Source organism: Oncorhynchus masou, chromosome 24, assembly GCF_036934945.1.
Source record: "Oncorhynchus masou masou isolate Uvic2021 chromosome 24, UVic_Omas_1.1, whole genome shotgun sequence".
Classification (NCBI taxonomy): domain Eukaryota; kingdom Metazoa; phylum Chordata; class Actinopteri; order Salmoniformes; family Salmonidae; genus Oncorhynchus; species Oncorhynchus masou.
Genome location: NC_088235.1, coordinates 984,238 through 1,008,233, shown reverse-complemented (window position 1 = coordinate 1,008,233; position 23,996 = coordinate 984,238). Strand labels below are relative to the sequence as shown.

Genomic DNA, 23,996 nt, shown 5'->3' with positions numbered 1-23,996 from the left:
CTAACCCAATGCCTTTCCCTAACGCTAACCCTTTCCCTAACGCTAACCCTTTCCCTAACCGTAACCCAATGCCTTTCCCTAACGCTAACGCTAACCCTTTCCCTAACCGTAACCAATGCCTTTCCCTAACGCTAACCCTTTCCCTAACCGTAACCCAATGCCTTTCCCTAACGCTAACCCTTTCCCTAACCCTAACCCAATACCTTTCCCTAACGCTAACCCTTTCCCTAACCGTAACCCAATGCCTTTCCCTAACGCTAACCCTTTCCCTAACCGTAACCCAATGCCTTTCCCTAACGCTAACCCTTTCCCTAACCCAATGCCTTTCCCTAACGCTAACCCTTTCCCTAACGCTAACCCTTTCCCTAACCGTAACCCAATGCCTTTCCCCAATGCCTTTCCCTAACCCAATGCCTTTCCCTAACCCAATGCCTTTCCCTAACGCTAACCCTTTCCCTAACGCTAACCCTTTCCCTAACCGTAACCCAATGCCTTTCCCTAATGCTAACCCTTTCCCTAACCGTAACCCAATGCCTTTCCCTAACGCTAACCCTTTCCCTAACCGTAACCCAATGCCTTTCCCTAACGCTAACCCTTTCCCTAACCGTAACCCAATGCCTTTCCCTAACGCTAACCCTTTCCATAACCCAATGCCTTTCCCTAACGCTAACCCTTTCCCTAACCGTAACCCAATGCCTTTCCCTAACGCTAACCCTTTCCCTAACCGTAACCCAATGCCTTTCCCTAACGCTAACCCTTTCCCTAACCGTAACCCAATGCCTTTCCCTAACGCTAACCCTTTCCATAACCCAATGCCTTTCCCTAACGCTAACCCTTTCCCTAACCGTAACCCAATGCCTTTCCCTAACGCTAACCCTTTCCCTAACCGTAACCCAATGCCTTTCCCTAACGCTAACCCTTTCCCTAACCGCAACACAATGCCTTTCCCTAACGCTAACCCTTTCCCTAACGCTAACCCTTTCCCTAACCCAATGCCTTTCCCTAACCCAATGCCTTTCCCTAACCCAATGCCTTTCCCTAACCCAATGCCTTTCCCTAACGCTAACCCTTTCCCTAACGCTAACCCTTTCCCTAACCCAATGCCTTTCCCTAACGCTAACCCTTTCCCTAACCGTAACCCAATACCTTTCCCTAACGCTAACCCTTTCCCTAACCGTAACCCAATGCCTTTCCCTAACGCTAACCCTTTCCCTAACCCTAACCCAATGCCTTTCCCTAACGCTAACCCTTTCCCTAACCCTAACCCTTTCCCTAACGCTAACCCTTTCCCTAACGCTAACCCTTTCCCTAACGCTAACCCTTTCCCTAACGCTAACCCTTTCCCTAACGCTAACCCTTTCCCTAACCGTAACGCTAACCCTTTCCCTAACCGTAACACAATGCCTTTCCCTAACCGTTACGCTAACCCTTTCCCTAACGCTAACCCTTTCCCTAACCGTAACCCAATGCCTTTCCCTAACCGTTACGCTAACCCTTTCCCTAACGCTAACCCTTTCCCTAACCCTAACCCAATGCCTAACGCTAACCCTTTCCCTAACGCTAACCCTTTCCCTAACGCTAACCCTTTCCCTAACGCTAACCCTTTCCCTAACCGTAACGCTAACCCTTTCCCTAACCGTAACCCAATGCCTTTCCCTAACCGTAACCCAATGCCTTTCCCTAACGCTAACCCTTTCCCTAACCGCAACACAATGCCTTTCCCTAACGCTAACCCTTTCCCTAACCCAATGCCTTTCCCTAACCCAATGCCTTTCCCTAACCCAATGCCTTTCCCTAACGCTAACCCTTTCCCTAACGCTAACCCTTTCCCTAACCCAATGCCTTTCCCTAACGCTAACCCTTTCCCTAACCGTAACCCAATACCTTTCCCTAACGCTAACCCTTTCCCTAACCGTAACCCAATACCTTTCCCTAACGCTAACCCTTTCCCTAACCCTAACCCAATGCCTTTCCCTAACGCTAACCCTTTCCCTAACCGTAACCCAATACCTTTCCCTAACGCTAACCCTTTCCCTAACCGTAACCCAATACCTTTCCCTAACGCTAACCCTTTCCCTAACCGTAACCCAATGCCTTTCCCTAACGCTAACCCTTTCCCTAACCGTAACCCAATGCCTTTCCCTAACGCTAACCCTTTCCCTAACCCTAACCCAATGCCTTTCCCTAACGCTAACCCTTTCCCTAACCGCAACACAATGCCTTTCCTAACGCTAACCCTTTCCCTAACCCAATGCCTTTCCCTAACCCAATGCCTTTCCCTAACCCAATGCCTTTCCCTAACGCTAACCCTTTCCCTAACGCTAACCCTTTCCCTAACCCAATGCCTTTCCCTAACGCTAACCCTTTCCCTAACCGTAACCCAATACCTTTCCCTAACGCTAACCCTTTCCCTAACCGTAACCCAATACCTTTCCCTAACGCTAACCCTTTCCCTAACCCTAACCCAATGCCTTTCCCTAACGCTAACCCTTTCCCTAACCGTAACCCAATACCTTTCCCTAACGCTAACCCTTTCCCTAACCGTAACCCAATACCTTTCCCTAACGCTAACCCTTTCCCTAACCGTAACCCAATGCCTTTCCCTAACGCTAACCCTTTCCCTAACCGTAACCCAATGCCTTTCCCTAACGCTAACCCTTTCCCTAACCCTAACCCAATGCCTTTCCCTAACGCTAACCCTTTCCCTAACCGTAACACAATGCCTTTCCCTAACCGTTACGCTAACCCTTTCCCTAACGCTAACCCTTTCCCTAACGCTAACCCTTTCCCTAACCGTAACCCAATGCCGTAACCCAATGTTCCTTCCCCCTGTACTATGAGATATCTGGTCTCTCTCTCTAGGTTCCTTCCCCCTGTACTATGAGATATCTGGTCTCTCTCTCTAGGTTCCTTCCCCCTGTACTATGAGATATCTGGTTTCTCTCTCTAGGTTCCTTCCCCCTGTACTATGAGATATCTGGTCTCTCTCTCTAGGTTCCTTCCCCTGTACTATGAGATATCTGGTCTCTCTCTCTAGGTTCCTTCCCCCTGTACTATGAGATATCTGGTCTCTCTCTCTAGGTTCCTTCCCCCTGTACTATGAGATATCTGGTCTCTCTCTCTAGGTTCCTTCCCCCTGTACTATGAGATATCTGGTCTCTCTCTCTCTAGGTTCCTTCCCCCTGTACTATGAGATATCTGGTCTCTCTCTCTCTAGGTTCCTTCCCCCTGTACTATGAGATATCTGGTCTCTCTCTCTAGGTTCCTTCCCCCTGTACTATGAGATATCTGGTCTCTCTCTCTAGGTTCCTTCCCCCTGTACTATGAGATATCTGGTCTCTCTCTCTAGGTTCCTTCCCCCTGTACTATGAGATATCTGGTCTCTCTCTAGGTTCCTTCCCCCTGTACTATGAGACATCTGGTCTCTCTCTCTAGGTTCCTTCCCCCTGTACTATGAGACATCTGGTCTCTCTCTCTAGGTTCCTTCCCCCTGTACTATGAGACATCTGGTCTCTCTCTAGGTTCCTTCCCCCTGTACTTTGAGATATCTGGTCTCTCTCTCTAGGTTCCTTCCCCCTGTACTATGAGATATCTGGTCTCTAGGTTAATACTGTAATGTGGTGTCTCTCTCTAGGTTCCCCCTGTACTATGAGATTAAGATCGCATTTGTTATCTGGTTGCTGTCTCCCTACACCAGAGGAGCTAGTCTCATCTACAGGAAGTGTCTCCATCCTCTACTGTCCTCAAGAGAGAGGGTAAGACCGACTGACTGAGCACTGTAACTGTGTATTGAATGTGTTTTGAATATGAAGCCTCGTCAAGCAACAGAAGAATACGTTTGAGTCCTATCCTTGTTTGTATTCCTTCTACGAAGAAAGCTGGCTGACGCGTAAAATGACCAGTTCATGACAGGATATTTAGCTTCTGTGTTGTCATGGGTTTTGACACGTTGTTGCATACTATAGTTGTTGTTCTGTGCACTGACTCTCTGTTTGTCTCTGTGACGGTTGTTGTCACCAGGAGATAGATGAGTACATTGTCCAGGCCAAGGAGCGCAGCTACGAGACCATGGTGACCTTCGGCAAGCAGGGCCTAAGTATAGCTGCTACTGCAGCTGTCTCCGCAGCTGTCAAGGCAAGTACTGCACGAGCCCCCCTCCACCCCCCCCCCCCCTTGTTACTGGCGCTGACTTTGCTAATATGATACTTTGAGGGAAAATGTACTTACTGTGATATGTGGTTGTCCCTCCTAGCTATCTGAATATACTAACTACTGTGATATGTGGTTGTCCCACCTAGCTATCTGAATATACTAACTACTGTGATATGTGGTTGTCTCACCTAGCTATCTGAATATACTAACTACTGTGATATGTGGTTGTCCCTCCTAGCTATCTGAATATACTAACTACTGTAATATGTGGTTGTCCCACCTAGCTATCTGAATATACTAACTACTGTGATATGTGGTTGTCTCACCTAGCTATCTGAATATACTAACTACTGTGATATGTGGTTGTCCCACCTAGCTATCTGAATATACTAACTACTGTGATATGTGGTTGTCCCACCTAGCTATCTGAATATACTAACTACTGTGATATGTGGTTGTCCACCTAGCTATCTGAATATACTAACTACTGTGATATGTGGTTGTCTCACCTAGCTATATGAATATACTAACTACTGTGATATGTGGTTGTCCCACCTAGCTATCTGAATATACTAACTACTGTGATATGTGGTTGTCCCACCTAGCTATCTGAATATACTAACTACTGTGATATGTGGTTGTCCAACTAGCTATCTGAATATACTAACTACTGTGATATGTGGTTGTCCCACCTAGCTATCTGAAGATGAATATACTAACTACTGTGATATGTGGTTGTCCCACCTAGCTATCTGAATATACTAACTACTGTGATATGTGGTTGTCCCACCTAGCTATCTGAATATACTAACTACTGTGATATGTGGTTGTCCCTCCTAGCTATCTGAATATACTAACTACTGTGATATGTGGTTGTCCCACCTAGCTATCTGAATATACTAACTCCCTGGGCTCACAGCCATGCACAGAGCAGCACGTGCCAGTCCCTGGGCTCACAGCCATGCACAGAGCAGCACGTGCCAGTCCCTGGGCTCACAGCCATGCACAGAGCAGCACGTGTCAGTCCCTGGGCTCACAGCCATGCACAGTGCAGCACGTGCCAGTCCCTGGGCTCACAGCCATGCACAGAGCAGCACGTGCCAGTCCCTGGGCTCACAGCCATGCACAGAGCAGCACGTGTCAGTCACTGGGCTCACAACCATGCACAGAGCAGCACGTGCCAGTCCCTGGGCTGTGTCATCAAGATTCAACACAGAGGGACTAGTGTTTGTTCTCCTCTACTCTTAATAGGACTGTTGTTGCTTCAGAGACAGTTCCATGGAGGCATCGGTCTTGTCTGTTGAAGCCAGACGCATCTGATTGATGTGCTGGTATTGTGTCCGGGTGCTGACTGTTTGTGACTAACAATAGGAACATGCTAGTGTGGAGCCCTATAAAGTCTGCCATGAGGACGGAATCCAGGCATTTTAAAACGGAATTCAACAATATTCTAAAATGTGTTGACCTTTGTAGGACATCAACAAATGTATTGAATTTATTAGAAAACATATATTGGTTTGAACCCAGTTAATCAAAACATATGAACAAAATGTATCAGGGATTTGGTATTTTCCCTACAACTTTCTGAAAGGACACAGGAATGCCTGTGTGTGTTGGTCTACCAGTTAGCGATGATGCAATTCATGATCACCGTCTTCTGGTAGATGGAAAGGCTTTCCAAAAAAAAAACTGTTTCTATTAAATGTTAACTACAAAGTAGCCTCTGCCTACCTGCCAGAATGAGATGATTATTTGCGTCGATCAAGTGGCCATTTTTTTTTTTTTAGCAAACTCGGCCATCACGTGCTACAGGAACACCGCTAACCATACAAGTTTCTTGCACTTGAATTAAAGCGTATCAACACCCCAAAATTGACATATATCTTAGATTTTTTCCAGACCTCCAAAGTGGTCTCCACATTATGGACTAAGAACATCCAAAAGTTTTTTTTTTTATCAGTGTGATTTTTGCGAGAAGAAAATAGGCAGAAATCTGAAACCTGGGGTAGGGAAACAGATTTGGGACAGAGCCTCGGTCCAGGCCTGGATAAACAACCTGAGCATGCTAGCTGGTCCAGGCCTGGATAAACAACCTGAGCATGCTAGCTGGGACAGAGCCTCGGTCCAGGCCTGGATAAACAACCTGAGCATGGTAGCTGGGATAGAGCCTCGGTCCAGGCCTGGATAAACAACCTGAGCATGCTAGCTGGGACAGAGTCTCGGTCCAGGCCTGGATAAACAACCTGAGCATGCTAGCTGGGACAGAGCCTCGGTCCAGGCCTGGATAAACAACCTGAGCATGCTAGCTGGGACAGAGCCTCGGTCCAGGCCTGGATAAACAACCTGAGCATGCTAGCTGGGACAGAGCCTCGGTCCAGGCCTGGATAAACAACCTGAGCATGCTAGCTGGGACAGAGCCTCGGTCCAGGCCTGGATAAACAACCTGAGCATGCCAGCTGGTCCAGGCCTGGATAAACAACCTGAGCATGCTAGCTGGTCCAGGCCTGGATAAACAACCTGAGCATGCTAGCTGGTCCAGGCCTGGATAAACAACCTGAGCATGCTAGCTGGTCCAGGCCTGGATAAACAACCTGAGCATGCTAGCTGGTCCAGGCCTGGATAAACAACCTGAGCATGCTAGCTGAGACAGGCCTGGATAAACAACCTGAGCATGCTAGCTGAGACAGAGCCTCGGTCCAGGCCTGGATAAACAACCTGAGCATGCTAGCTGAGACAGAGCCTCGGTCCAGGCCTGGATAAACAACCTGAGCATGCTAGCTGAGACAGGCCTGGATAAACAACCTGAGCATGCTAGCTGAGACAGAGCCTCGGTCCAGGCCTGGATAAACAACCTGAGCATGCTAGCTGGGACAGAGCCTCGGTCCAGGCCTGGATAAACAACCTGAGCATGCTAGCTGGGACAGAGCCTCGGTCCAGGCCTGGATAAACAACCTGAGCATGCTAGCTGAGACAGAGCCTCGGTCCAGGCCTGGATAAACAACCTGAGCATGCTAGCTGGTCCAGGCCTGGATAAACAACCTGAGCATGCTAGCTGGTCCAGGCCTGGATAAACAACCTGAGCATGCTAGCTGAGACAGAGCCTGGATAAACAACCTGAGCATGCTAGCTGGGACAGAGCCTCGGTCCAGGCCTGGATAAACAACCTGAGCATGCTAGCTGAGACAGGCCTGGATAAACAACCTGAGCATGCTAGCTGGGACAGAGCCTCGGTCAAGGCCTGGATAAACAACCTGAGCATGCTAGCTGGGACAGAGCCTCGGTCCAGGCCTGGATAAACAACCTGAGCATGCTAGCTGGGACAGAGTCTCGGTCCAGGCCTGGATAAACAACCTGAGCATGCTAGCTGAGACAGGCCTGGATAAACAACCTGAGCATGCTAGCTGGGACAGAGCCTCGGTCAAGGCCTGGATAAACAACCTGAGCATGCTAGCTGGGACAGAGCCTCGGTCCAGGCCTGGATAAACAACCTGAGCATGCTAGCTGGGACAGAGCCTCGGTCCAGGCCTGGATAAACAACCTGAGCATGCCAGCTGGGACAGAGCCTCGGTCCAGGCCTGGATAAACAACCTGAGCATGCTAGCTGAGACAGAGTCTCGGTCCAGGCCTGGATAAACAACCTGAGCATGCTAGCTGGGACAGAGCCTCGGTCCAGGCCTGGATAAACAACCTGAGCATGCTAGCTGAGACAGAGCCTCGGTCCAGGCCTGGATAAACAACCTGAGCATGCTAGCTGGGACAGAGCCTCGGTCCAGGCCTGGATAAACAACCTGAGCATGCTAGCTGAGACAGGCCTGGATAAACAACCTGAGCATGCTAGCTGGGACAGAGCCTCGGTCCAGGCCTGGATAAGCAACCTGAGCATGCTAGCTGGGACAGGCCTGGATAAACAACCTGAGCATGCTAGCTGAGACAGAGCCTCGGTCCAGGCCTGGATAAACAACCTGAGCATGCTAGCTGGGACAGAGCCTCGGTCCAGGCCTGGATAAACAACCTGAGCATGCTAGCTGAGACAGGCCTGGATAAACAACCTGAGCATGCTAGCTGGGACAGAGCCTCGGTCCAGGCCTGGATAAACAACCTGAGCATGCTAGCTGAGACAGGCCTGGATAAACAACCTGAGCATGCTAGCTGGGACAGAGCCTCGGTCCAGGCCTGGATAAGCAACCTGAGCATGCTAGCTGGGACAGAGCCTCGGTCCAGGCCTGGATAAACAACCTGAGCATGCTAGCTGAGACAGAGCCTCGGTCCAGGCCTGGATAAACAACCTGAGCATGCTAGCTGGGACAGAGCCTCGGTCCAGGCCTGGATAAACAACCTGAGCATGCTAGCTGGGACAGAGCCTCGGTCAAGGCCTGGATAAACAACCTGAGCATGCTAGCTGAGACAGAGCCTCGGTCCAGGCCTGGATAAACAACCTGAGCATGCTAGCTGAGACAGAGCCTCGGTCCAGGCCTGGATAAACAACCTGAGCATGCTAGCTGGTCCAGGCCTGGATAAACAACCTGAGCATGCTAGCTGGTCCAGGCCTGGATAAACAACCTGAGCATGCTAGCTGAGACAGAGCCTGGATAAACAACCTGAGCATGCTAGCTGGGACAGAGCCTCGGTCCAGGCCTGGATAAACAACCTGAGCATGCTAGCTGAGACAGGCCTGGATAAACAACCTGAGCATGCTAGCTGGGACAGAGCCTCGGTCAAGGCCTGGATAAACAACCTGAGCATGCTAGCTGGGACAGAGCCTCGGTCCAGGCCTGGATAAACAACCTGAGCATGCTAGCTGGGACAGAGTCTCGGTCCAGGCCTGGATAAACAACCTGAGCATGCTAGCTGAGACAGAGTCTCGGTCCAGGCCTGGATAAACAACCTGAGCATGCTAGCTGAGACAGGCCTGGATAAACAAACTGAGCATGCTAGCTGGGACAGAGCCTCGGTCAAGGCCTGGATAAACAACCTGAGCATGCTAGCTGGGACAGAGCCTCGGTCCAGGCCTGGATAAACAACCTGAGCATGCTAGCTGGGACAGAGCCTCGGTCCAGGCCTGGATAAACAACCTGAGCATGCTAGCTGGGACAGAGCCTCGGTCCAGGCCTGGATAAACAACCTGAGCATGCTAGCTGAGACAGAGCCTCGGTCCAGGCCTGGATAAACAACCTGAGCATGCTAGCTGAGACAGAGTCTCGGTCCAGGCCTGGATAAACAACCTGAGCATGCTAGCTGAGACAGAGCCTCGGTCCAGGCCTGGATAAACAACCTGAGCATGCTAGCTGGGACAGAGCCTCGGTCCAGGCCTGGATAAACAACCTGAGCATGCTAGCTGAGACAGAGCCTCGGTCCAGGCCTGGATAAACAACGTGAGCATGCTAGCTGGGACAGAGCCTCGGTCCAGGCCTGGATAAACAACCTGAGCATGCTAGCTGGTCCAGGCCTGGATAAACAACCTGAGCATGCTAGCTGGTCCAGGCCTGGATAAACAACCTGAGCATGCTAGCTGGTCCAGGCCTGGATAAACAACCTGAGCATGCTAGCTGGTCCAGGCCTGGATAAACAACCTGAGCATGCTAGCTGGGACAGAGCCTCGGTCCAGGCCTGGATAAACAACCTGAGCATGCTAGCTGAGACAGAGTCTCGGTCCAGGCCTGGATAAAGCAACAATAGACTGCCTTCTTTCTATGTCCTATCTCTCAACACAAAGTCAGAAACCGCATATAACCTTGACTCTGCATCCAGCAGCCTCTCTCACTGTCTCTTCCTGGAGCTTGTAAAGACAAATATTTTATGTCTCTACTCTGCCTCTATCAAACCAGCCAATTGATCAGGTCTTCTATGGCTCTACTTTCCCCCTCCTCCTAGTCTCTTCTTGTTGTTCTGTCCTCCTGACTGTGTTCTAACGTTGGTGTTGATCTGTCTTTCTACCAATCTTGTCTGCCATGCAGTCTGTCTCTAGGGGCACAGCACTACTAGTGGCAGCTCTCTGAGGTAATAATGATAGAGATATATTTTACTGGAGCATGAAGAAATGCCTCAGATCTCGGGCTGGGCGATTATGGCCAAAATCTCACATATCCCGATAATGACACATATCACGATTATAGCAAAAAAAAAAATGTAAATTCGATTTCTGCATATTGAGAATTTCCACTGTTCCCATAGGCCTGCATTATATGGGCTAGTCATCTGGGCCTTATTTTGAACCAAATGTTGCAATTTGACTTGAGATTTAGAGCGAAACACTTGGTTTAACTGTTGGAATCATGGGAATAGAATGTATATTATAATTATATAGTAAAAATATAATTGGGCACTTTTAATACAGTGTTTGACTGAGACAACGAATGAAATTGTCAGGGAGGAGTTGTGACAGGGTAGGAACTATAATCTTTGGCTAGATTGAACGTGTTGTCATAACTACTTCATGTAGCTAACATATATTCTTGCTTTGCGTTTACCTCTTTAATTTATAAGACAGTTGCACAAACAACATGCTGATTCAGGCCTACACAATCACTGGTATTATCAGGCTGTATTAGCTAGCTAAGTTACGTTTGCTCTTACGCAGTACATTTATTATTAGCTAGCGATTAGCATTAGTGGCTAACAATTAGCGGCTAACAAGATTTAGGAACAACTTACTAAGATAAGACAAACAAGCTAATAGTGTAATTATAGAACGCTAGTAGATGTATATATTAAGAAGCAAAGGGAAAGCAACGTTGTTGTCGTCAACAGTGTTACTTGTGCTGCATTGACCAGGCGGACTGAACACATGGGTCACGTGGTTGAGGAACATCCAATGCGCTCCTTGAGTGACAGGGGGCGGGGCTAGGTGTGTGCGGGAGGCGTCATAAAGAGAGAGGAACACATGGACATTACACACTGCCGTCACATTTAACAAGTCAAACATTCAAATACCTGGGATAGAAGGTAAAGTTAAAACCCTAACCAGTCCGTGCATCAGTACCGGTATATCGCTGAACACAGTATACCGCCCAGCCCGACTCAGATCATTCATAGATTCACCTATTCATCGGTTTTTATGGCGTTTGCTAGTCTGTTATCTTTTTGGTATTTTCTGTGATGTTGTCAAGCTGTGCTGCACACACGACCACTAATGTTCCCTTTATGATAGTACACATCCTGTCTGTTCCCCAGTTCTGTTATGGAAAAGGTTCTGCGTTGTCATAAGCTGTTTGAAAACACGATGATAAACACTGAATAGATTCTAGGAATTTAACTTATGTAGTAGTTTGTGTCAGAACGCAAACACTCCCTCAGCCTGTTACTGTCTGTCAGAACACAACAACACAAACACTCCCTCAGCATGTTACTGTCTGTCAGAACACAACAACACAAACACTCCCTCAGCCTGTTACTGTCTGTCAGAACACAACAACACAAACACTCCCTCAGCATGTTACTGTCTGTCAGAACACAACAACACAAACACTCCCTCAGCCTGTTACTGTCTGTCAGAACACAACAACACAAACACTCCCTCAGCATGTTACTGTCTGTCAGAACACAACAACACAAACACTCCCTCAGCATGTTACTGTCTGTCAGAACACAACAACACAAACACTCCCTCAGCATGTTACTGTCTGTCACAACACAACAACACAAACACTCCCTCAGCATGTTACTGTCTGTCAGAACACAACAACACAAACACTCCCTCAGCATGTTACTGTCTGTCAGAACACAACAACACAAACACTCCCTCAGCCTGTTACTGTCTGTCAGAACACAACAACACAAACACTCCCTCAGCCTGTTACTGTCTGTCAGAACACAACAACACAAACACTCCCTCAGCATGTTACTGTCTGTCAGAACACAACAACACAAACACTCCTCAGCATGTTACTGTCTGTCACAACACAACAACACAAACACTCCCTCAGCATGTTACTGTCTGTCAGAACACAACAACACAAACACTCCCTCAGCATGTTACTGTCTGTCAGAACACAACAACACAAACACTCCCTCAGCATGTTACTGTCTGTCAGAACACAACAACACAAACACTCCCTCAGCATGTTACTGTCTGTCAGAACACAACAACACAAACACTCCCTCAGCATGTTACTGTCTGTCACAACACAACAACACAAACACTCCCTCAGCATGTTACTGTCTGTCAGAACACAACAACACAAACACTCCCTCGGCCTGTTACTGTCTGTCAGAACACAACAACACAAACACTCCCTCAGCATGTTACTGTCTGTCAGAACACAACAACACAAACACTCCCTCAGCATGTTACTGTATTTTGTCGGAGATACTGGAGCCATGATGTCATGAGGAGAGGCGTTTAGAGGACAGTGTTATCCCTGTGGTGACACTAACTGTGTGTGTGTGTGTGTGTGTGTGTGTGTGTGTGTGTGTATAGGGCCAGGGGGCGATCACAGAGAAGCTGAGGAGCTTCAGTATGCACGACCTGACTCAGATACCCTCGACGACGCAGCAGCCAATCAGATCTATACGGCCCATGCCGGCAACCCTGCCGTGAGCAGGAGGGCGCCGCCGCAAACTCGACCGACAGAACAGGTAGGACATGTTTTACACACACACACACACACACACACACACACACACACACACACACACACACACACACACAGGTCCATACATGAACCCATCACCTCGTACCTTCCACTGGTCTGTTAATCATTGATCTGAAGAGGGAGCCAATTATACCACAGTAAGACTCTGGTCTCCACCTTCCTCAAACATCCTCTATAGCTGGGTCTGTGTTGAGTAACACGGGTTAACCCTCCCTGTGAGTAACACGGGTTAACCCTCCCTGTGAGTAACACGGGTTAACCCTCCCTGTGAGTAACACGGGTTAACCCTCCCTGTGAGTAACACGGGTTAACCCTCCCTGTGAGTAACACGGGTTAACCCTCCCTGTGAGTAACACGGGTTAACCCTCCCTGTGAGTAACACGGGTTAACCCTCCCTGTGAGTAACACGGGTTAACCCTCCCTGTGAGCCCTGGTCTAAAGCAGTGTCCTCTATAGGATGTAGGGTGCCTATGAGCCAGTGATTCCAGCTGTTCGTCTCTACGAGCTTTGGCAGTGATTCCAGCTGTTCGTCTCTAAGAGCTTTGCACACCTGGATTGTACAACATTTGCCCATTTCTATTATTTTCAAACTTCTTCATGCTCTTTCAAATTGGTTGTTGATCACTGCAAGACAACCGTTCTGCACCCTATTCCCTATGTAGTGCACCCTATTCCCTATGTAGTGTGATCAGCTGCAAGGTCAGATGTGGTGGTTCCATTCTGCACCCTATTCCCTATGTAGTGTCTCCTCAGGTTGACAGAGGATCAGTACAGGGAGGGGTTGGTTCTGTTCTCCTCAGGTTGACAGAGGATCAGTACAGGGAGGGGTTGGTTGGTTCTGTTCTCCTCAGGTTGACAGAGGATCAGTTCAGGGAGGGGTTGGTTGGTTCTGTTCTCAGGTTGACAGAGGATCAGTTCAGGGAGGGGTTGGTTCTGTTCTCCTCAGGTTGACAGAGGATCAGTACAGGGAGGGGTTGGTTGGTTCTGTTCTCAGGTTGACAGAGGATCAGTACAGGGAGGGGTTGGTTGGTTCTGTTCTCAGGTTGACAGAGGATCAGTACAGGGAGGGGTTGGTTGGTTCTGTTCTCAGGTTGACAGAGGATCAGTACAGGGAGGGGTTGGTTGGTTCTGTTCTCCTCAGGTTGACAGAGGATCAGTACAGGGAGGGGTTGGTTCTGTTCTCCTCAGGTTGACAGAGGATCAGTACAGGGAGGGGTTGGTTCTGTTCTACTCAGGTTGACAGAGGATCAGTACAGGGAGGGGTTGGTTCTGTTCTCCTCAGGTTGACAGAGGATCAGTACAGGGAGGGGTTGGTTGGTTCTGTTCTCCTCAGGTTGACAGAGGATCAGTACAGGGAGGGGTTGGTTGGTTCTGTTCTCCTCAGGTTGACAGAGGATCAGTACAGGGAGGGGTTGGTTCTGTTCTCCTCAGGTTGACAGAGGATCAGTACAGGGAGGGGTTGGTTCTGTTCTCCTCAGGTTGACAGAGGATCAGTACAGGGAGGGGTTGGTTCTGTTCTCCTCAGGTTGACAGAGGATCAGTACAGGGAGGGGTTGGTTCTGTTCTCCTCAGGTTGACAGAGGATCAGTACAGGGAGGGGTTGGTTGGTTCTGTTCTCCTCAGGTTGACAGAGGATCAGTACAGGGAGGGGTTGGTTGGTTCTGTTCTCAGGTTGACAGAGGATCAGTACAGGGAGTGGTTGGTTCTGTTCTCCTCAGGTTGACAGAGGATCAGTACAGGGAGGGGTTGGTTCTGTTCTCAGGTTGACAGAGGATCAGTACAGGGAGGGGTTGGTTCTGTTCTCAGGTTGACAGAGGATCAGTACAGGGAGGGGTTGGTTCTGTTCTCCTCAGGTTGACAGAGGATCAGTACAGGGAGGGGTTGGTTCTGTTCTCAGGTTGACAGAGGATCAGTACAGGGAGGGGTTGGTTCTGTTCTCCTCAGGTTGACAGAGGATCAGTACAGGGAGGGGTTGGTTCTGTTCTCAGGTTGACAGAGGATCAGTACAGGGAGGGGTTGGTTCTGTTCTCCTCAGGTTGACAGAGGATCAGTTCAGGGAGGGGTTGGTTCTGTTCTCCTCAGGTTGACAGAGGATCAGTACAGGGAGGGGTTGGTTGGTTCTGTTCTCCTCAGGTTGACAGAGGATCAGTACAGGGAGGGGTTGGTTCTGTTCTCCTCAGGTTGACAGAGGATCAGTACAGGGAGGGGTTGGTTGGTTCTGTTCTCAGGTTGACAGAGGATCAGTACAGGGAGGGGTTGGTTCTGTTCTCAGGTTGACAGAGGATCAGTACAGGGAGGGGTTGGTTGGTTCTGTTCTCAGGTTGACAGAAGATCAGTACAGGGAGGGGTTGGTTGGTTCTGTTCTCCTCAGGTTGACAGAGGATCAGTACAGGGAGGGGTTGGTTCTGTTCTCAGGTTGACAGAGGATCAGTACAGGGAGGGGTTGGTTCTGTTCTCAGGTTGACAGAGGATCAGTTCAGGGAGGGGTTGGTTCTGTTCTCAGGTTGACAGAGGATCAGTACAGGGAGGGGTTGGTTCTGTTCTCAGGTTGATAGAGGATCAGTACAGGGAGGGGTTGGTTTTGTTCTCAGGTTGACAGAGGATCAGTACAGGGAGGGGTTGGTTCTGTTCTCAGGTTGACAGAGGATCAGTACAGGGAGGGGTTGGTTCTGTTCTCAGGTTGACAGAGGATCAGTACAGGGGGGGGTTGGTTCTGTTCTCCTCAGGTTGACAGAGGATCAGTACAGGGAGGGGTTGGTTCTGTTCTCAGGGAGGGATAGTCACATTACTCGTCATCACGCTAGTATGCTCTGGGCTGGGCTGGACTGTTCTGGACTGGACTAGCTCAGCCATGACCAGTCAGAGGTATGCCAGAAGACAGATAAATAGATCATTAGTGGGATGAATGGAATGGGCTCCTCACCTTTGTCATACTAGGAAAATGATATCTGATGTGGAGAATTAGACGTTTCTCCTAAAACAGCTGTCAACCAATAGGGCTCAATAGCTTCATCTGATACCAGTTTGCCTTGGACTGTGTGAAGGCTAGCATAAAAAAAACACGTTTCTTAGGTTGCAGAAAGTTTAAATCCTCAAACAAATATGAACAGCCTTGTAGAGTTAAGAGTTAATAGTGGCTCCAGATCCCAAGGATCTTTCTAGAATGGAGAGCAGATGTGACTACAGGAACAAAGGAAAGGAGGACTGGAGGCAGTTACTATGTTACTGCTGCCCCCTGGTGGAGGCTGGTAGAATGGCAGCTGTTGTGACTCAACACATAACAGTCCCAGTCAGTTAGTAGGGGTCGTAGCCCAGTGATGGTATTACAGAACAGAACAGCCCCAGTCAGTTAGTAAGGGGTCGTAGCCCAGTGATATTACAGAACAGCCCCAGTCAGTTAGTAGGGGTCATAGCCCAGTGATATTACAGAACAGCCCCAGTCAGTTAGTAGGGGTCGTAGCCCAGTGATGGTATTACAGAACAGCCCCAGTCAGTTAGTAAGGGGTCGTAGCCCAGTGATATTACAGAACAGCCCCAGTCAGTTAGTAGGGGTCGTAGCCCAGTGATATAACAGAACAGCCCCAGTCAGTTAGTAGGGGTCGTAGCCCAGTGATATTACAGAACAGCCCCAGTCAGTTAGTAGGGGTCATAGCCCAGTGATTATATTACAGAACAGCCCCAGTCAGTTAGTAGGGGTCGTAGCCCAGTGATGATATTACAGAACAGCCCCAGTCAGTTAGTAGGGGTCATAGCCCAGTGATGATATTACAGAACAGCCCCAGTCAGTTAGTAGGGGTCGTAGCCCAGTGATATTACAGAACAGCCCCAGTCAGTTAGTAGGGGTCGTAGCCCAGTGATATAACAGAACAGCCCCAGTCAGTTAGTGGGGTCGTAGCCCAGTGATATTACAGAACAGCCCCAGTCAGTTAGTAGGGGTCATAGCCCAGTGATGATATTACAGAACAGCCCCAGTCAGTTAGTAGGGGTCATAGCCCAGTGATGATATTACAGAACAGCCCCAGTCAGTTAGTAGGGGTCATAGCCCAGTGATGATATTACAGAACAGCCCCAGTCAGTTAGTAGGGGTCATAGCCCAGTGATGATATTACAGAACAGCCCCAGTCAGTTAGTAGGGGTCATAGCCCAGTGATGATATTACAGAACAGCCCCAGTCAGTTAGTAGGGGTCGAGCCCAGTGATGATATTACAGAACAGCCCCAGTCAGTTAGTAGGGTCGTAGCCCAGTGATATTACAGAACAGCCCCAGTCAGTTAGTAGGGTCGAGCCCAGTGATATTACAGAACAGCCCCAGTCAGTTAGTAGGGTCGAGCCCAGTGATGATATTACAGAACAGTCCCAGTCAGTTAGTAGGGTCGTAGCCCAGTGATGATATTACAGAACAGCCCCAGTCAGTTAGTAGGGGTCGTAGCCCAGTGATATAACAGAACAGCCCCAGTCAGTTAGTAGGGGTCGTAGCCCAGTGATGATATTACAGAACAGCCCCAGTCAGTTAGTAGGGGTCGTAGCCCAGTGATGATATTACAGAACAGCCCCAGTCAGTTAGTAGGGGTCGTAGCCCAGTGATGATATTACAGAACAGCCCCAGTCAGTTAGTAGGGGTCATAGCCCAGTGATGATATTACAGAACAGCCCCAGTCAGTTAGTAGGGGTCATAGCCCAGTGATGATATTACAGAACAGCCCCAGTCAGTTAGTAGGGGTCATAGCCCAGTGATGATATTACAGAACAGCCCCAGTCAGTTAGTAGGGGTCATAGCCCAGTGATGATATTACAGAACAGCCCCAGTCAGTTAGTAGGGGTCGTAGCCCAGTGATGATATTACAGAACAGCCCCAGTCAGTTAGTAGGGGTCGTAGCCCAGTGATATTACAGAACAGCCCCAGTCAGTTAGTAGGGGTCGTAGCCCAGTGATGATATTACAGAACAGTCCCAGTCAGTTAGTAGGGGTCGTAGCCCAGTGATATTACAGAACAGCCCCAGTCAGTTAGTAGGGGTCGTAGCCCAGTGATATTACAGAACAGCCCCAGTCAGTTAGTAGGGGTCGTAGCCCAGTGATATTACAGAACAGCCCCAGTCAGTTAGTAGGGGTCGTAGCCCAGTGATATAACAGAACAGCCCCAGTCAGTTAGTAGGGTCATAGCCCAGTGATATTACAGAACAGCCCCAGTCAGTTAGTAGGGGTCATAGCCCAGTGATGATATTACAGAACAGCCCCAGTCAGTTAGTAGGGGTCGTAGCCCAGTGATATTACAGAACAGCCCCAGTCAGTTAGTAGGGGTCATAGCCCAGTGATGATATTACAGAACAGAACAGCCCCAGTCAGTTAGTAGGGGTCATAGCCCAGTGATGATATTACAGAACAGCCCCAGTCAGTTAGTAGGGGTCGTAGCCCAGTGATTATATTACAGAACATCCCCAGTCAGTTAGTAGGGGTCATAGCCCAGTGATGATATTACAGAACAGTCCCAGTCAGTTAGTAGGGGTCATAGCCCAGTGATGATATTACAGAACAGTCCCAGTCAGTTAGTAGGGGTCGTAGCCCAGTGATGATATTACAGAACATCCCCAGTCAGTTAGTAGGGGTCATAGCCCAGTGATGATATTACAGAACAGTCCCAGTCAGTAGGGGTCGTAGCCCAGTGATGATATTACAGAACAGAACAGCCCCAGTCAGTTAGTAGGGTCGTAGCCCAGTGATGATATTACAGAACAGCCCCAGTCAGTTAGTAGGGTCGTAGCCCAGTGATGATATTACAGAACAGTCCCAGTCAGTAGGGGTCGTAGCCCAGTGATGATATTACAGAACAGAACAGCCCCAGTCAGTTAGTAGGGGTCATAGCCCAGTGATGATATTACAGAACAGCCCCAGTCAGTTAGTAGGGGTCATAGCCCAGTGATGATATTACAGAACAGCCCCAGTCAGTTAGTAGGGGTCATAGCCCAGTGATGATATTACAGAACAGCCCCAGTCAGTTAGTAGGGGTCATAGCCCAGTGATGATATTACAGAACAGCCCCAGTCAGTTAGGAGGGGTCATAGCCCAGTGATGATATTACAGAACAGAACAGCCCCAGTCAGTTAGTAGGGGTCGTAGCCCAGTGATATTACAGAACAGCCCCAGTCAGTTAGTAGGGGTCGTAGCCCAGTGATGATATTACAGAACAGCCCCAGTCAGTTAGGAGGGGTCGTACCCCAGTGATGATATTACAGAACAGAACAGTCCCAGTCAGTTAGGAGGGGTCGTAGCCCAGTGATGATATTACAGAACAGCCCCAGTCAGTTAGTAGGGGTCGAGCCCAGTGATGATATTACAGAACAGTCCCAGTCAGTTAGTAGGGGTCGTAGCCCAGTGATGATATTACAGAACAGAACAGCCCCAGTCAGTTAGGAGGGGTCGTAGCCCAGTGATGATATTACAGAACAGCCCCAGTCAGTTAGGAGGGGTCGTACCCCAGTGATGATATTACAGAACAGAACAGTCCCAGTCAGTTAGGAGGGGTCGTAGCCCAGTGATGATATTACAGAACAGCCCCAGTCAGTTAGTAGGGGTCGTAGCCCAGTGATGATATTACAGAACAGTCCCAGTCAGTAGGGGTCGTAGCCCAGTGATGATATTACAGAACAGAACAGCCCCAGTCAGTTAGTAGGGTCGTAGCCCAGTGATGATATTACAGAACAGTCCCAGTCAGTTAGTAGGGGTCATAGCCCAGTGATGATATTACAGAACAGTCCCAGTCAGTTAGTAGGGTCGTAGCCCAGTGATGATATTACAGAACAGAACAGCCCCAGTCAGTTAGTAGGGGTCGTAGCCCAGTGATGATATTACAGAACAGTCCCAGTCAGTTAGTAGGGGTCGTAGCCCAGTGATGATATTACAGAACAGAACAGCCCCAGTCAGTTAGTAGGGGTCATAGCCCAGTGATGATATTACAGAACAGCCCCAGTCAGTTAGTAGGGTCGTAGCCCAGTGATGATATTACAGAACAGCCCCAGTCAGTTAGTAGGGGTCGTAGCCCAGTGATGATATTACAGAACAGAACAGTCCCAGTCAGTTAGTAGGGGTCATAGCCCAGTGATGATATTACAGAACAGTCCCAGTCAGTTAGTAGGGTCGTAGCCCAGTGATGATATTACAGAACAGAACAGCCCCAGTCAGTTAGTAGGGGTCGTAGCCCAGTGATGATATTACAGAACAGCCCCAGTCAGTTAGTAGGGGTCATAGCCCAGTGATGATATTACAGAACAGCCCCAGTCAGTTAGTAGGGGTCGTAGCCCAGTGATGATATTACAGAACAGCCCCAGTCAGTTAGTAGGGGTCGTAGCCCAGTGATGATATTACAGAACAGCCCCAGTCAGTTAGTAGGGGTCGTAGCCCAGTGATGATATTACAGAACAGAACAGCCCCAGTCAGTTAGTAGGGGTCGTAGCCCAGTGATGATATTACAGAACAGAACAGCCCCAGTCAGTTAGTAGGGGTCATAGCCCAGTGATGATATTACAGAACAGCCCCAGTCAGTTAGTAGGGGTCGTAGCCCAGTGATGATATTACAGAACAGCCCCAGTCAGTTAGTAGGGGTCGTAGCCCAGTGATGATATTACAGAACAGTCCCAGTCAGTTAGTAGGGGTCATAGCCCAGTGATGATATTACAGAACAGCCCCAGTCAGTTAGTAGGGGTCGTAGCCCAGTGATATTACAGAACAGCCCCAGTCAGTTAGTAGGGGTCATAGCCCAGTGATGATATTACAGAACAGCCCCAGTCAGTTAGGAGGGGTCGTACCCCAGTGATGATATTACAGAACAGAACAGTCCCAGTCAGTTAGTAGGGGTCGTAGCCCAGTGATGATATTACAGAACAGAACAGCCCCAGTCAGTTAGTAGGGGTCATAGCCCAGTGATGATATTACAGAACAGCCCCAGTCAGTTAGTAGGGGTCGTAGCCCAGTGATGATATTACAGAACAGCCCCAGTCAGTTAGGAGGGGTCGTACCCCAGTGATGATATTACAGAACAGAACAGTCCCAGTCAGTTAGTAGGGGTCATAGCCCAGTGATGATATTACAGAACAGACCCAGTCAGTTAGTAGGGTCGTAGCCCAGTGATGGTATTACAGAACAGAACAGTCCCAGTCAGTTAGGAGGGGTCGTAGCCCAGTGATGATATTACAGAACAGAACAGCCCCAGTCAGTTAGGAGGGGTCGTAGCCCAGTGATGATATGACAGAACAGTCCCAGTCAGTCAGTAGGGGTCGTAGCCCAGTGATGATATGACAGAACAGTCCCAGTCAGTCAGTAGGGGTCGTAGCCCAGTGATGATATTACAGAACAGCCCCAGTCAGTTAGTAGGGGTCGTAGCCCAGTGATGATATTACAGAACAGAACATTCCCAGTCAGCTAGTAGGGGTCATAGCCCAGTGATGATATTACAGAACAGAACAGTCCCAGTCAGTTAGTAGGGGTCGTAGCCCAGTGATGATATTACAGAACAGAACAGCCCCAGTCAGTTAGGAGGGGTCGTAGCCCAGTGATGATATTACAGAACAGCCCCAGTCAGTTAGTAGGGGTCGTAGCCCAGTGATGATATTACAGAACAGCCCCAGTCAGTTAGTAGGGGTCGTAGCCCAGTGATGATATTACAGAACAGAACAGCCCCAGTCAGTTAGTAGGGTCGTAGCCCAGTGATGATATTACAGAACAGAACAGCCCCAGTCAGTTAGTAGGGGTCATAGCCCAGTGATGATATTACAGAACAGTCCCAGTCAGTTAGTAGGGTCGTAGCCCAGTGATGATATTACAGAACAGAACAGCCCCAGTCAGTTAGGAGGGGTCATAGCCCAGTGATGATATTACAGAACAGCCCCAGTCAGTTAGTAGGGGTCGTAGCCCAGTGATGATATTACAGAACAGAACAGCCCCAGTCAGTTAGTAGGGGTCGTAGCCCAGTGATGATATTACAGAACAGCCCCAGTCAGTTAGTAGTGGTCGTAGCCCAGTGATATAACAGAACAGCCCCAGTCAGTTAGTAGGGGTCGTAGCCCAGTGATATTACAGAACAGCCCCAGTCAGTTAGTAGGGGTCATAGCCCAGTGATGATATTACAGAACAGACCCAGTCAGTTAGTAGGGGTCGTAGCCCAGTGATGGTATTACAGAACAGAACAGCCCCAGTCAGTTAGTAGGGGTCATAGCCCAGTGATGATATTACAGAACAGCCCCAGTTAGTTAGTAGGGGTCATAGCCCAGTGATGATATTACAGAACAGACCCAGTCAGTTAGTAGGGGTCGTAGCCCAGTGATGGTATTACAGAACAGAACAGCCCCAGTTAGTTAGTAGGGGTCATAGCCCAGTGATGATATTACAGAACAGTCCCAGTCAGTTAGTAGGGGTCATAGCCCAGTGATGATATTACAGAACAGTCCCAGTCAGTTAGTAGGGGTCGTAGCCCAGTGATGATATTACAGAACATCCCCAGTCAGTTAGTAGGGGTCATAGCCCAGTGATGATATTACAGAACAGTCCCAGTCAGTAGGGGTCGTAGCCCAGTGATGATATTACAGAACAGAACAGCCCCAGTCAGTTAGTAGGGGTCGTAGCCCAGTGATGATATTACAGAACAGCCCCAGTCAGTTAGTAGGGGTCGTAGCCCAGTGATGATATTACAGAACAGTCCCAGTCAGTAGGGGTCGTAGCCCAGTGATGATATTACAGAACAGAACAGCCCCAGTCAGTTAGTAGGGGTCATAGCCCAGTGATGATATTACAGAACAGCCCCAGTCAGTTAGTAGGGGTCATAGCCCAGTGATGATATTACAGAACAGCCCCAGTCAGTTAGTAGGGGTCATAGCCCAGTGATGATATTACAGAACAGCCCCAGTCAGTTAGTAGGGGTCATAGCCCAGTGATGATATTACAGAACAGCCCCAGTCAGTTAGGAGGGGTCATAGCCCAGTGATGATATTACAGAACAGAACAGCCCCAGTCAGTTAGTAGGGGTCGTAGCCCAGTGATATTACAGAACAGCCCCAGTCAGTTAGTAGGGGTCGTAGCCCAGTGATGATATTACAGAACAGCCCCAGTCAGTTAGGAGGGGTCGTACCCCAGTGATGATATTACAGAACAGAACAGTCCCAGTCAGTTAGGAGGGGTCGTAGCCCAGTGATGATATTACAGAACAGCCCCAGTCAGTTAGTAGGGGTCGTAGCCCAGTGATGATATTACAGAACAGTCCCAGTCAGTTAGTAGGGGTCGTAGCCCAGTGATGATATTACAGAACAGAACAGCCCCAGTCAGTTAGGAGGGGTCGTAGCCCAGTGATGATATTACAGAACAGCCCCAGTCAGTTAGGAGGGGTCGTACCCCAGTGATGATATTACAGAACAGAACAGTCCCAGTCAGTTAGGAGGGGTCGTAGCCCAGTGATGATATTACAGAACAGCCCCAGTCAGTTAGTAGGGGTCGTAGCCCAGTGATGATATTACAGAACAGTCCCAGTCAGTAGGGGTCGTAGCCCAGTGATGATATTACAGAACAGAACAGCCCCAGTCAGTTAGTAGGGGTCGTAGCCCAGTGATGATATTACAGAACAGTCCCAGTCAGTTAGTAGGGGTCATAGCCCAGTGATGATATTACAGAACAGTCCCAGTCAGTTAGTAGGGGTCGTAGCCCAGTGATGATATTACAGAACAGAACAGCCCCAGTCAGTTAGTAGGGGTCGTAGCCCAGTGATGATATTACAGAACAGTCCCAGTCAGTTAGTAGGGGTCGTAGCCCAGTGATGATATTACAGAACAGAACAGCCCCAGTCAGTTAGTAGGGGTCATAGCCCAGTGATGATATTACAGAACAGCCCCAGTCAGTTAGTAGGGGTCGTAGCCCAGTGATGATATTACAGAACAGCCCCAGTCAGTTAGTAGGGGTCGTAGCCCAGTGATGATATTACAGAACAGAACAGCCCCAGTCAGTTAGTAGGGGTCATAGCCCAGTGATGATATTACAGAACATCCCCAGTCAGTTAGTAGGGTCGTAGCCCAGTGATGATATTACAGAACAGAACAGTCCCAGTCAGTTAGTAGGGGTCGTAGCCCAGTGATGATATTACAGAACAGCCCCAGTCAGTTAGTAGGGGTCATAGCCCAGTGATGATATTACAGAACAGCCCCAGTCAGTTAGTAGGGGTCGTAGCCCAGTGATGATATTACAGAACAGCCCCAGTCAGTTAGTAGGGGTCGTAGCCCA

General features: G+C 49.0%; 1 pseudogene; it reads left to right on the top strand.

Annotated features, from left to right (window-relative positions):
* Positions 1-23,996, top strand: part of LOC135511789 (receptor expression-enhancing protein 3-like) — a 71,734-nt pseudogene that overhangs the window by 22,795 nt on the left and 24,943 nt on the right.